We start from the raw sequence: 15,262 nt of genomic DNA on the forward strand, positions 1-15,262 counted from the left end.
GTCTTACATGCTCTAGAATTTGGATGAGTGTTGCCTAATTAGCCAAGATAAGCCAGATATATGTATAATATTTAAATATCTGAAGAATGAAAAGCTATATGTAATATAAAATATAAATATAATTAAATATATAATATAAATATAATTAAAATATATAATTTAAAATAATTCTGGACAATTCTGGATGATGCAGGAAGTGGGTTTTATTCATGTCAATAAATGCTATCACAACAGAAATAAAAATGGAAAACCAAGAGATGTGCTGTGTTCTGCTTTCATCAGTGCAATTTTAACCTTAACTCCTCAGTTTGTAATAACACAAATCACTTTGAGGGATGTGGTAGGAGGCTGGAAATAAAGTTCCTGAAAGGGCATATTTCTTGAGTGGCCTGAGTATGATCTAAAATATAAAGCTCTAATGGGCTGTTTATGATTAAAATTCTGTTCAAACCAAGTATTCAATATAGCTGTATTAATTTAATCTCTTTGGGGGTATTGGGGAAGATTTAAGACATTTGGAAGTATTGGGAATGAGCAATACAAACATAATTTAAATATTTTGGTTGTTCCATGATAATATATATTCTGTACATGTGCATATTCACTTACCCTACCCATTGCTATCTCCTTCACCAAAAATAATTTAGGCTTTTATTTAAAAGAAAGGACCTATAAATATTTAGAATAAATATTTCTAGCTCATCACTGAACCACTGTAGTTACCGAAAACTATATTTCCCATCAGGGCCTGTGTCTTATCATAGTTTAGCTGGACTTTGGTACATCCATTTCAGATTTGGCGTGTTTTCCAGAGGCAAGGACCTAGGAAGAAATTTTACATCTGGTGTTACAACAGAAAAGAGAAAATCATTCAGATATCTAGGATATAAACCAAAAAAGTAAATTTATGTGTATGTGTGATAAAGATGGTATAAATAGACATAGTTCTCATCCTGGTGTAATTTTAATAAACCTTATATAGATGTTTACATGTATAATTAACACAGTAATAATTATTATTAATAATATTTTAGCTCTATTTGTTGAATCTTTACTATGGTCAGGAGCAGTGTCGATGCTTTAATGCAATATTGAATTGCTTTAACAGCTCTGTTTTGTAGCTATATTTATTCGCAGTTACAGATGAAGAAATTAAGTTCATGGAGGTACAGTTGTTTCAATGAGGTCACACAGCGATTTGTGACAGAGTCAACTCTGAAGTTGATCTTTATGCTCTACTATGGCATGAAAATAGATTAAGTATCGGAATAGGGATATGAGCAAAATGCTTCAGGAACAAGGGAGCCACTTACATTCCCTGTGGGAGTGAGTGGGTGGATTAAAGAAAATTTTACAGAAAAGAGGACATTTGAACCGGAAGACCAAAGAAATGTCTTTCTGGGGAGAGGGACTAGTCTATGTAAAAGGCTGTATGTCTGAGAGGGATGTTGGAGGAACAGTAAAGAATCTCATGTGCATAGATTACAGAGAGGGCTTGGTGAGAGTGAGGCTGGATGATGGTAGAATGATGCCAGACTGCAAAGTGTCCCAGAGACCATGCCAAGGTGTTGGGCTTTATCCTGTGTGCAAAAGAGAGTATAATCTCCACTTGCTTGGAATGATAACCTTGGTAGCCTTGTGTACAGACCACCTGGAAGAGTGAATTAAAGTAGTGACACAGGATGGTGGAAGAGGCACTTTATTCAAGAATCACTTCAACTGGGTAAATCTTGGGGACTAAGTGGATATGGAGATTGAGGAAGAGAGAGTTTAGAATATCATAAATGTATATCATAGGGTTTACTGCATAATTATGAAATATTAGGCCATGACCAAACAAGCACCATAGGTTTACTTCTTAGATTCCAACCAGTAGTGTAGCTAGTTTTGCCTTGGGATCAACTAGTTTTCCCCTGTGACTTATAGTTGGCAGCATATAGCTTCTTGTTTCCATCTGATAGAGTTAAGTTTCTAAACCTGCATGCCCATTTTAAGTCTATACATCTAATTCTGGGCAGTTTGAATAATTAAGGAAGCATTTAATAAGATAGCTTTATTAATCAGCTACCATTTATTACAGTTTAATTTTTACCTCACTGGGTAAAAATAGTGGTCAAATAAATATATAATTTCTCAATGGACCCTGACTTCATGTGATAGTCCCTGAAGTTCTCTGGGACAGGATGTCTGTGGTTTCACCACCTCGGCGGCTGCTCAGCCAGCTTTCTGCATTCTCTCCTCCCTGGTTCCCACTTCCCACCCCTCCAGTCATGGTCTCTCCAGCCCTAATGGTACTGTTGCTCCCCTTAGCTCCCAAACTGGACTAACTGTTGGGGCAATAGGAGCTTGGTTTGGGATAAGCAGAAGAGATAAGATCAAAGTCCCAACACAAACAGAGTAAGAAATAGCCTGACTTTTGAGATCTTGGCCGACGACACACCAACCTTGTGTTTATAAAGACTTCAGTGCCTCACAAGGGAAACATGGCAACAGAAAAATTGGATGAGATATTCAAGTTTCTCCATATTTTAGGTTTTAGGGGAAGTCAGTTATATATCTTAGAATCCTTTTTATTTTCTTTCTTTTTTACTGTTCTTAGAGTTGCTTTCTAAATCGGATCTTGTTGAAATCAGGTTGAAATGTTCCCTTTGCTTTATAAGGACATGCTCAATTGAATTTTTAAAAAAGTAATAGATACCTTTAAATTTAATAATTTAATGTGTCTACTTTAGAAAATAGGATTAATCAGAATCATACATAAGCTTGAGAGTTTTGTAGATGTGCCGTTCTAGTTTGAGGTCAAAGACCAAAATTTTATGTATTTATTTAAATTTAATTTTTATTTTATATTGGAGTATAGTTGATTTACAATGTTGTGTTAGTTTCAGGTGTACAGCAAAGTGATTCAGTTATACATATACATATATCCATTCTTTTTCAGATTCTTTTCCCATATAGGTTATTACAGAATACTGAGTAGAGTTTCCTGTGCTAAATTTTAAAAATCATTCCTTTTTTATTACCATTCCCCTCAGCTGAATTCTTAGAGCTGCTAATCCTTTTGCTGAATTTTGTGGCCTGAGTTTTCTTTTCTTTTTCAGGATATAGTAGTAATAAATGAATGTATTATTGTAAAGAAGAGTTTCATATAATACAGTATTGTTCATATAAATCTTTTTGATGGTCTAGGTTTAATAAAGCAATTAATATATTGATTCAAATATATTAGAACAGTCACATGAGCTTTTGATATTAGCCATATAACTAGGAATCTCTGTGATTTGTTTTTAAATAACTGTTTTTTTTTTTTTTTTTTTTTTATGTGTTTTTTTTTTTTTTTTTTTTTTTTTTTTGCGGTACGCTGGCCTCTCACTGTTGTGGTGTCTCCCGTTGCGGAGCACAGGCTCCGGACACGCAGGCTCAGCGGCCATGGCTCACGGGCCCGACCACTCCGCGGTATGTGGGATCCTCCTGGACCGGGACATGAACCCGTGTCCCCTGCATCGGCAGGCAGACTCCCAACCACTGTGCCACCAGGGAAGCCCTCTGTGATTTGTTTTTACTGCGAGGTGTCTTAGGAGGGCCCAGGTTTAACATGGAGAGAGTCAACCTAATTCTAGTAATATGTTAAAACCTTATTTATGCATTCTTCATTTTATTAGGAAAATGGGTATTTTGGAACTTATGAACTATGTAATTCAAGATGTTTTGTTTATGTGAAAAAAAAGAGCTTTGCTAAAACTCCTAGGAAGTTTGAATTGATACTTGGGCTTTAATATTTCTGTCAAAATGCTTCTGGAGGCCTTACGTGAATGTTCTGAGTTCTAAGAAGTTTTTCAATGTCCCAAGAGTGATTTTGAAAAAGCACAACACACAAATGTTGAATTTCCCATGAAAGTCATGAAACCATAGGAGAGAAAGGAGGCTCTAGGACTTTTTAGCCTGGCATCCCAGGCATAGATTTTTCCCAAGAGCATGACACATCTTCGTAAAGTTTTCATGGTTCTTCTCTTTAGCTTCCCAAAGGAGTCCTGGGCAAACAAATGGTTAAAAAACCCCTGATCTAGGACCTCCCATTGCTCTAAACATAATCAATCTTAGTTTTGCCATTAGCTTAGCACCCAGTTAAACAACAAACACTATATTAGTCCCTGGAGTGATCCATGCTTATTTTTACATACAGAAAGTTGTAACCACAAAGTTAGCACCTCTTTCTTTGCATGAGTTTTGCTGTAATATCATTCATTAAACCCCAGGCTGTGGGATTTCTTTGGTTCTTACATGCTCAAGTACAGTTGTTTGTGTGAATCAGGAACTCCGTGACCCTGACTCACCATCCCCTTTCTGGGTTAATCTGGTCCCCTCACAGTTGCTGCCACGAGACACTCGGCCACACTCACCGTGAATCAGAAAAGCTAAAAATGGTTGGGGAAAAAATAGATTAATGGTCATAGTTTATTCCTGAAATGTGTTATTATTAGCTTGATTCAGTTAAATGTTAAATGAAGCAGGCATATTTAACTAATGCTTTACTAAATTGTTATTTATTTACTAAATTGCTGTTTACTTTATATTATTTTTAAGGCTTTTTTTTTTTTAAATTTCAGCCAAGGAATGATGCATACTACAGATTAATCTTTACTTTTCTCCACAAAGAATACCACCATTTCAACCCCCAGTGAACATGGCAGTTTTTTGTTTCTTCCCCTTCTAATTTATTCCAAATTTTCGAGTGTTTTCTTCAGTAACGATGCTTTCTCCTGTCGCTCTGGTCTGTCTCCATAGTTGCTAAAGACTCAATCTCACAGGAATAACATTCCTTGAACAACACTTTGGAAGATATTACTGAAAGAAGAAATCAAGAATTACAGTTTCATCACAGTTGTTATATTCAATAACAGATAGTCTTTGATCCACATAAGGTGCCTGTGGACTAGACTTTTAATCTTCTTTGCAGTGGATCAGTGCCTTAACAGCTTTACTAGAGAACAGGGTCTTTTAAAATGAAGAGTTCGACTAGCGTAAAACTTCCCTTAAGACACTAAATTATTATTTTTTTTAAAAAAATAAATTTATTTATTTTTGGCTGCGTTGTGTCTTCATTGCTGCGTGCAGGCTTTCTCTAGCTGCGGCGAGTGGGGGCTACTCTTCATTGCAGTGTGCAAGCTTCTCATTGCGGTGGCTTCTCTTGTTGTGGAGCATGAGCTGTAGGCATGCGGGTTTTAGTAGTTGTGGGCCATGGCATGTGGGCTCGAACCCACGTCCCCTGCATTGGCAGGTGGATTCTTAACCACTGCGCCACCAGGGAAGTCCAAAGACACTAAATTAAATTAACTTTTATTGAGCTCTTTCCATGTACTAGGTGCTGGAAATTAGGCAAAGATAAAAATAAGACAATTTTGGTCTTCAGAGACTAACATTTTGTGGAAGAGTTCACAGACTCATGTAATTTATATACATAATAATTTACATAAATTACTTTGGTGAACTATATTGCACTGTGGTCTCAGAGAGAAGGAAAAAAAAAACAAAACTGATGGGAGGAGGAAGGCATCACAAAGAGGTGACTTTGGGTCAAAGTCTTAAAGACTAGGTAGCATGTGCGTGATGTTTGTTTTCCCCCGACCAGAAAAACAGCAGAAGCAGGAGTCAAGACAGGAGCGTGACAAAGTGTGACTGGTCCAGAGAACAGTGAGTAATCCCAGGTGGCAGGAGCGTAAAGGACAGGAGAGAAGTGGGAAGCAGACTGAGGAGGGTGAACTCTGACTGTCCTCCAAGGACACATGAAGGAATGCAGACTTTTTCTACAAAACAGTGTCTCCAAAATAGAGTGGGCAAGGAGTAGTAGGGTCCCGTTTAAAATTTGCTTTTTGTCTCCTTCTTTTTAAATGTCTATTTTTAATGCTTTCTTTTCTATTTATCTCTTAGTGGAACAGTAAATGGATATTTTATGTGGATTAATATACATCCATAATTAACCTTTTTCCTAGAGAGCACAGTTAAAAACATGTGGATGACTGGTATGAATGACTACATCCTCTCCAGTCTCAAGCAGAGGATGTAGCAGATTAACTTCAGAATTAGATGACGGAGATTATTAGATCTGGGAGGATCTTGGAGGTGATATAATTTGATTCAGTCTTTCTACAGATGAACTAGTGTCCAGTGACTAGAAATCATTTGCCAAGATTTACATAGAGTGTTGGTGGAAGATAAGCCACCAACGGGTCTGGATAATCCATTTGCATTTCTCTCTTGAAGCCCACATATTTTTTCTTTAACTAAGGACATTCTTGCCTTTTAACAGTATTCTATCAGCAAATTGAACATAAATCCTGTGTTCATGGCACTGACGGATAAAACCCAAATAACGTTAACTGAAGCATGATGAACAGAAGATATGTAAAAGTGGACCCTAATGACAGGAAGTATTTTTTTAAAAATCTTTATTTTTAAGAGAGCATTTAAAGTGAATGCTTGTTATCTGGAAAACTGTCACATGGTATAACTTCTTAGTCTCCAAACTGCCAGCAAGAACATTGCTTTTGTTCTTTGATAAGAAGAAGGAGCTGGGCAGGCAGATAATCTGACTGTCGGGGCCCTGGACAATCCTCAAGTCTTTGACTCTTAGCTAAAATTCTCGCAATATTGGCTTTTTTGAAATTTGCCCCCTCCATCTTCTTAAAAGTAACTTTTGGGAAGAAAACACACCCAGGCATTGGGAGGAATCAGCCTTGACCTGGAAGGCTTAAAAGCCTTTTATTTTCATTGATTTCAGTTTCACTGCAATTAGGTGGGTTTTTGTTTGTTTGTTTGTTTGAACTATTTCCTTAACTATTTCAGGTAAGTCAATGATATTTTAAATCAGAGGCCACAAATTGGCAGCTCATGCATAGAATTTGACTTATAGATTCTTTTGTCTTTGTTTTCCCCCATAGACTTTGTTTTATAATTTTTAAACTTTGAGAAATGTTTAATTTTGAAAATGTGAAAAAGGACATCTATATATGCTTTACCTAAACTCACCACCTCATTTGCTTTATCATTCTCTTTCTTTCTCTCTTTGTCTCTCTCTCTCTCTCTCTCTCCACACACACACACACACACACACACACACACCACAGTTTTTTTTTTTTCCCAGACAGTTTAAGAAAACTATTTGAGTAGATTTCATATATCTTTCCTTTTACACCTTAACACTTCAATGTGTATTTCCTAACAGCAATGATAACTCGGGTACAATGATAACTTCCATAACTCCAGTACAATTATCAAATTTAACATTGATATATTTCTTTTACCTACTTTCCATATTCCACTTTATCCACTTGTTCCTGTGATGTTCCCTAAAGCAATTCACCCCAATATGGAATCTGGTCTAAGGTCACATTTTGTATTTAGTTGTCTTATCTGTTTAGTTTCCTCAATCTGGAATGGTTCTTCAGCATTTTCTTGGGTTTGCTTATTGTTTTTTATGACATCAACAACATATTTGAAGAATTCAGGTCAGTTAATTTACAGAATGTTGCTCAGTTTAGGTTTTTCCAGTTTCCTCATGACTAGATTTAGGTTATGCATTTTGGGCTGGACTATAACATAACAGATGTTGTGTCTTTCTCAGGGAACCATATCTGGTGGTGCAAGATGCTTATCTACACCCAGGTGATATTAATTTTAATCACCTGGTCAAGATTTTCTCCACTGTATTGTTATACTGTTTTCTCTTTTGTAATTAAGTAATTTGTGGGAGATGCTTTGAGACTATGTAAGCATCCTGTTCCTTAACCAACTCCCTTACCCACCTTAATTTAGCATCCATTAATGATTCTTGCCTAAAATCATTTTTTCTTATGATAGTTGTAAAGTCATGATTTTTCTAATTCCATCATTCCTTCTCTATACTAGTCAGCAGTGTACTGTAAGGAAGAAGTTGACTTTCTTTTCCTATTTTTCTTTCTTTTCTTTCCTCCTTTCCTCCTCTTCCCTCTCTCTTTCTTATCATTGTGAACCCATGGATTCTTTTTTATTCAATTTTGTTTCAATCCATTACTGTCTTCATTTGTTTTGATTCTGAAATTTTCCCAGATCTGTCTCCTTCACTGTCTACTTATGTCCTTTGACTTATTAGTCATTTAATTAACTAATTAATTAATTAGCACTCCTTTATTTTCTGGCACAATATGTTCTGTATTCATCTTGTACTTTCCTTGCCTCAGCCCCAGAATCAGCCATTTCTGAAATAAACAAACAAAAACTGGTTTCTTTTGGTGGGGAATGATGATTAGAAAAATCTGGACACTGACCTGGCACTGAGATCATTGCTTCTGAGACATATTACTTCCATGGTCTTTCAGCAGTTTTTGGCTCTGTTGCTATATAACAAGTGACCCCAAAATGTAATGACTTGAAACAACAAGTTATTATTATCTCTCACAAATTTTGTGTTGGCTGGCCTCAACTAGGCAGTGCTTGTTTGGACTTTCTCACACAGTTGTAGTTAAATGGTGCCTGGGACTGGAGTTGTCTAAAGGCTCAACTGGAATGACATCCAAGACGGCTCACTCACAGGGCTGGCAGCTGGTGCTGGCTGTCAGCTGAAAGCTCAGCTGAGAGTGTCAGCTGGAGCATCTCTAAGTGGCCTCTGTACGAGGCTTGGGCTTCCATAGCACAATGGCTGGGTTCTGAGAAGAAGCGTAACAAGGGTGAGAGGAGGAAGCTGAAACTGCAATCCTTTTACAGGCAAAGCCTGGAACTGGTACAGTGTCCTTTCCTGCATATTCTATTGGTGTAAGTAGATGCAGACAATCCCAGATTGAAGCAGGTGGAGAAATAGATACGGCGGTCTGCTGTGCATGTACAGGTAGGGAAGATGTTGATAGTAGCCATCTTTAGAGACAAGCTACTATTTATTTTAGAAATGATGAGTTTATACTGGTACCTCCAATTTCATCGCAACTCCACAATGATCTCCGTTGTATCTCCCTTCTTCTCAGTTGTTCAATCTAACCACATGCTCAAAATAGTTTCAGGACTGCTATACATATACCATGAAAAACAAACCCGTTGCCAAGAGATCAAGATTTGTTTGTGTTCTTATTTTTGTAGACTGGGGGTTTATAATTGAAATCTTCATACACCTTTACCATTTTCTTATTGTTTGTTCTTAATGATTTCAGCTCTTTTGTTGTTAATAGAACTTTATCTTTTATAATATTGTTAAACTTGCATTTATTTGCCTACTCATCTTTTTTTTTTTTTTTTTTTTTTTCGGTACGCGGGCCTCTCACTGTTGTGGCCTCTCCCGTTGCGGCGCACAGGCTCCAGACGCGCAGGCTCAGCGGCCATGGCTCACGGGCCTAGCCGGCTCCGCGGCATGTGGGATCTTCCCGGACCGGAGCATGAACCCGCGTTCCCTGCATCAGCAGGAGAACTCTCAACCACTGCGCCACCAGGGAGGCCCTATTTCACATTATTTTATAAAAGAATCCTTTGTAAATAGTTTGGGAATGAAAGGAAATTGTCCACAGTGCAAATCTCATCCCAATAGAAGTGTTTTACAAATTTTATTTTAATATGTATGTTTTGTTTGTTTTTAAAAAGCAAGCACCCTGACCTCATAATTCATTCGTTTTTATCTAAGGCATATGTTTGGCTACCTGGTGCTGCTCCCAAGTTAAGCGATGGGTCATGTAATTTGAGAAGATTCTCTCAGCTAGTGCAATAATAATTAGATATTGCATGTGTATTAAACATAACCTATTCTAATAAACTTTGCATAAAATGTCTTCATACTGCTTGGCATTTACAAATTCAGTGGCCTTTAAGAAAGAAGGTTACATCAGAAATTCCCACCTATTCTACTTTTAAGTCATTTAAAAAGTGAGCAAAAGTCAGCTCTTGAATACAAAGTGCAAATATAATAAATGACCCTTGAATAATTTATTAATAAGCAATGACCTAATTATCACAGGCAGTTATCTAATCAGCCATTAGTTTTGAAGCATTTGCAGAGTGGTGTTCTCTAACACCAAACAATTCTTCAATTCTCCAACACCAGCTGGGTGTCCAACAATTCAATTCAGGTCTGACACTCTCTACCTGGAGTTAGCATCAGATTACGCAGATTAAGGGCTCAGTCCCACAAGGCTGCTACCCCTTTAGATACCAGTTGCTAGTTTGGAGCCACTCAGACTTCTGATTGACTGTAGGTTCTCAGAACTCCCTCCTCAGGTTTGGTAATTTGCTAGAATGACTCACAGAACTCAGTAAAACACTTCACTTATGTTTACCAATTTATTAAAAGGGATATAATTCAGGAACAGCCAAATGGAAGAGATGTATAGGGCAAGGTGGGAGCAGGGCACAGAGCTTCCGTGCCCTCTCCAGGAGCACCACCCTCTCACAGCCTCCGTCTGTGCACCAACCTGGAAGTTCCCTGAATCTTGTTCAAGAGTTTTAGTAGAACTCGATCTCCAGAAAACCCTTCCTTCCCAGGAGGCAGATGGATGAGGCTAAAAATTCCAACCCTCTCATCTCTTGGTAGTGACCAGTCCCATCCTGAAATTATCTAGGGTCCCCACTGTAAGACACCTTATTATAAACTCAGGTGTGATTGAAAGGGGCTTGTTATGAATAACAAAATGTACTTCTATCACTCAGGAAATTCCAAGCATTTTAGGAAATCGGTGCCAGACTGGGGACAAACACCAAATATATTTCTTATTAGGCCACATGTAGATATTCACGTATAAACTATGGCTTTTCTTTGACTTTTTCATAAGGAATGGTGGAGAGAAAAATCAATGTGGGGGACGAGGATGAATGAATAAATTGAAAGAGAGAAAACAAGAGGAGGAAGGATGTAGAGATAAAGGAGAAAAAGAGCAGAGTAGAGAAAAGCATTTATGTACTCTTACAACATCCCATAGATTTTCACAGAATTAATTTGAAGTTGGAACATGTATTAATTCTGGATATTAATTATGATAAAAGTTTTGGCCATTTCTAATTATTTTCTCTTTCCTTTAATGATGATGATGATAAATCATACTATTGAAAGATAATGTCTTTTAAAGTTTGCTTATTGTTAAGATATCAGACTTACCATAAACTTGGATGATTGAATATTTTTATAAATATGTAGTTCATTTCCTTAACTGGGGACAGAGTCACAGGTAGTCTTGAATACTACAAGAAAACATGATCAAATAAATATCCTTGAGACCTAATGACTCAGGAACCACTTTAACGCAAGGCAATTATTTCAGTAAAGTTAAGCTATTATAATCATTCATTAACTATGTTTCCTCTCTGAAATACATACTCACCAATGTCATGTTATTAGGTTACATAAATAACCATGGTACATTTGCTTAGGGCTGGCTTGTCAAGTATTTACTTTTAAAGTGTCTAAAATAGCTCCCAGAGGTAAATCCAGGAATACAGGAATAATAAAAATGAGAACAGCTTTTCTTAATAAAAGATAACTTTATTAACTGTTCTTCTCAGCCAGAGTCTCTAACAGACAAGTGAATGCTGTGTATTGAGTGGTTTGAGGGTCTCAGGCACTGTGTTAAGTCGTTAGCATAAACTTTCTTATCTTCCTCTTCTCCAGACCTTTTGAGGTAGATAGATTCATAGACCATATGTGTGGATATGATTTTCCACTTGTTATGCCCATTCTGTACTATTGAACTACAAAGGAATATGTCTAATCGTCTGCATCTACAAATCCAGTGATCTTCAACAAAGTCTCTCCAGCATATGGTTTCTTTTTTCAAAGACCTTTCTTCTTCATACCAAATAGTTACATTTTCTCTTCCTCTGTCTTCTTTTTTTTTTTTTTTTTTTTTTTTTTCAGAGAAGAACGATCATCAACGGCTAAAGGCAGCTGCAAACACAACACCAAGAGCCAACTTCACGCTCAGGAGAGAACGCTCTATCTCCTCCTCGTGGGTTCGGGTGCTCTACACGTTCAGAGAAACCTCTCCAGTAACGAACTATAGAAATGATCCCTGAAAGTATAGTCTTTCTGTCTTCTTAATATTAAAATTTGTCAAACATCCCTGTAGTGTCTCCCTGAAATGTATGTAGAAATTCGATGATCTTCTAATATGTACACAATTGTGGAGAAAAAAAAATCCCTTCTTTTGTTCTGGACTCTATAAAATGTGTGTAGCTTAGACTATATGACTTGTTGGCTCAGCCCCATTCCATTATTGACTGTATTTAGTTTTTGATGGCAACTAAAGCACCAAATTGATTTTCACAGGTGAACTACTCAACCATGACCATCTGTCCTGAAATTGTGATTATTGATGGGATGGACTTTTAATTTATATATTTATTTTTTTATTACTATATGAATATGTAACATTTATATAGCATTTATGTATTATATAACCATATTATATAAAATGTAGAAATGAGCTTTATTTTATATTTTGATTTCATATTCATTTATATATTATATGTCATAAATATTTATTTACCTCATTAAATTTTGTCTTATTATATCAGTCTATCATAACTTTAAAATCAATTTCTCTAACATTTTCTTTCCTTCTACCTTCATGCTATCTCAATAATTACTGGTTTAATAAATTTCCCAATTTGTCCTGCATGTCCTCACTGAAGTCACTGACCAAAAACATTTATACACACGCACACACAACTCGTCTTGGATAAAATACTGGGCCTATACCGTTATAAAACATCAATCAAATTAGATTTATTCATTAGTCAGTCTTTTGTTTGTTTTAAGTAAAACAATATATTTTGTTTGTTTTAAGTAAAACAATATACTTTGCCAGACACCTTGCTAATGAGCCTTTATTCTCTAAGCAGTGCCTAAATCATATTTGTTCCAGAGCTTTGTGTGAGAGATGTATGTCAAGATCACCAGATTACAGTTTACAACATTTAACTTTTTCGTTTTTCAAGTTTGGAAAAATAGTAACCTCTTTCCTGTCTTTGAATACCTTTTATGAGGTCAACATTTCCTTAAAGATTGTGGACAATAGTTCAATGGTTAAGCTGGAATTTTTCACTGTACCTTGCAAGAGATTCATCCAAGAGATCTAAGCTCATTCAGAATAAAAAACTGGCTCTCTCTTACAATTTTCTAGCCTAATTTCTGGTTTAATTTCATTGAGTAATTAAAAAAATTTTCTTCCCGATATGACAATTATCTCCTTGACAGAGCAGAGAAAATGCTGGAACATTTTCACTTTGTCATTTATTAACATGATGCTATTCATCCTAATCACCAGGCCTATTCTTTATCTTCCTGGGGCTGCACTTATCTCAAAAAAATGTTTCTTAGTTTGTTCTTGATATTTTTTCAAGCCTTGGTTCATTCTTAGCTTTAACCTTTGTTAGACTATTCTTATAGGCTTGTTTCATACTTTGTATTCATCTTAACCATATGTCACAATATAATCTAACATTTATTGAGCATTTTATAAACATTATCTTATTTGAAATTCACAATATTCTATGAGGCATGTATCATTAACCCATTTTACAGGTAAGAAGTTAAGTATTTCAACAAAGTCAGGCATCTGGTATGCAGTAGAGCTGGACAAAAATGAACAATTTTATTTCAGTCTGTATGCCACTATGATATATTGGTTCTTCCTTCCATGTTTTCTCTAGGCCATCTGGACAGATCCTTTTGTAACCATATTAATAAGCCCTTTCTTGTTATTCAAAGGTGTTAAGTGTACATTAATCTCTCTGCTCTTCTGAGTCATTATTTCCCCTTTAAAATAAATCTACATCTGACTTTTTCTTTGGACTTTTTGATATTTAACTTCCTAAATTTTAAGAAGCATGTGTGATTGTGACTAGATCTTCCTCCTTGGGTTTCCCAAATTTAGAGATTACATTTTATCACAAGTCTTGCATTGACACTTCATGAGTGGATTTATTTTTGAAATTGAGGATTAGAAAAATATATTCCCACAGCTTCCTCCACTTTCAGAAAAAGTTAACTACCAACAACAAAATTAAGAATTTCTCAAATGTACTTCTTATAGTCTAAGATATTCCAATGGATATTATGGATTTAAATATGGAGGTAAAAGAAAAGTGCCAGGCAATTTTCACATAATTAAGATTATAACACAATAAGAAAAATAAGATAATAACTGACAAGTTTGGAGCACTGAATGGGCAGAAACTTTGGATGACCCACTGGGGACAGGAACTGACTCTGTAGCCCTGACAAGAAAAGTTGTGGAAAGAGGAAGAGAAGCGGGATGTTGACAGTCATCAAAAGCTAATAGACATTAAAAATATGTTTGTCAAAATAAAAATTTCAAAAAAAGAGTTGAAAAATTTATTCAAAGAAATCTTCTTGGAAATACAACAAAAATACAAAGTCAAAATAACACACAGAAAGAAAAAAGATGAAATATGTGTAAGAAAAGATAAAAGAGTCTATCCTAGTGAGTTTACATGAGGCTAATAGGGGGAGCTACACACACACACACACACACACACACACACACACACACACACACACTCTCACACACAAGGGAAGAGAAGGCCCAAATAAATGCCTAGCTCATTGAATGACAAAAAATGACACAAAGAACATTGTGTAAAATTTTACAAAAGAGAATTTTCTAAAAGCTCTGAGAGGGAAAAACATCTTGAATACATCATCTACAAACACAGGAGAATCAGAAAAACACTGGACTTTACAATGACATGCTCAGTGACTTGTCCACAGCATGCCAGAGATGGTAGAGCTGTTCTTTTAATTTTTTGGAGGAATAGTTTTCATCCAGAATTCTATTCTCAGCCAAACTATCAATCAAAGTTGGAGGGTAGAAAAAATATTTTAAGACATGCAAGGGGTCAGAAAACATCTCCATGAAATCTTTCTTTCAGGAAGCTTCTTGAAAGAATAAATCAAGAGGAAGACCTGGGATCTAGAAAAAAAAATGATAATAGATAACATTTGAATGCCAAAAAAATGATTATTTTACAACTACTGTGGGAAGGTAGATAATGAGGTGGGAGTGAAAGAGAACTAAATTATTGTCTGTTACAGCAGGAAATAAATAGTGTCTGAAATTGATAAATCAAAAAACAGCAGTATAAAAATATAATTTAGTGATGGCTATCAGAAGAAATAGTTAAAAGCTTTAAAAATGGATTGTTCCTGAGAGTGGGAAGGAGCTAGAAAAGTGATAGTGGTTTCTCATTATTAGCTATTAAGTACTTTATTATTTTTTAATCTAATGCTTGTGAG

General features: G+C 36.0%; 1 non-coding gene across 1 annotated transcript; it reads right to left on the reverse strand.

Annotated features, from left to right (window-relative positions):
- Positions 1-11,819: 11,819 nt before the first annotated feature.
- LOC112390790 (small nucleolar RNA U3) lies at positions 11,820-12,030 on the reverse strand. Its single transcript, XR_003001334.1, has one exon. It is a non-coding gene; the product is annotated as a small nucleolar RNA U3 (small nucleolar RNA).
- Positions 12,031-15,262: the final 3,232 nt, after the last annotated feature.

The sequence above is a fragment of the Neophocaena asiaeorientalis genome, unplaced genomic scaffold, assembly GCF_003031525.2.
Source record: "Neophocaena asiaeorientalis asiaeorientalis breed wild unplaced genomic scaffold, Neophocaena_asiaeorientalis_V1.1 scaffold371, whole genome shotgun sequence".
NCBI lineage: Eukaryota > Metazoa > Chordata > Mammalia > Artiodactyla > Phocoenidae > Neophocaena > Neophocaena asiaeorientalis.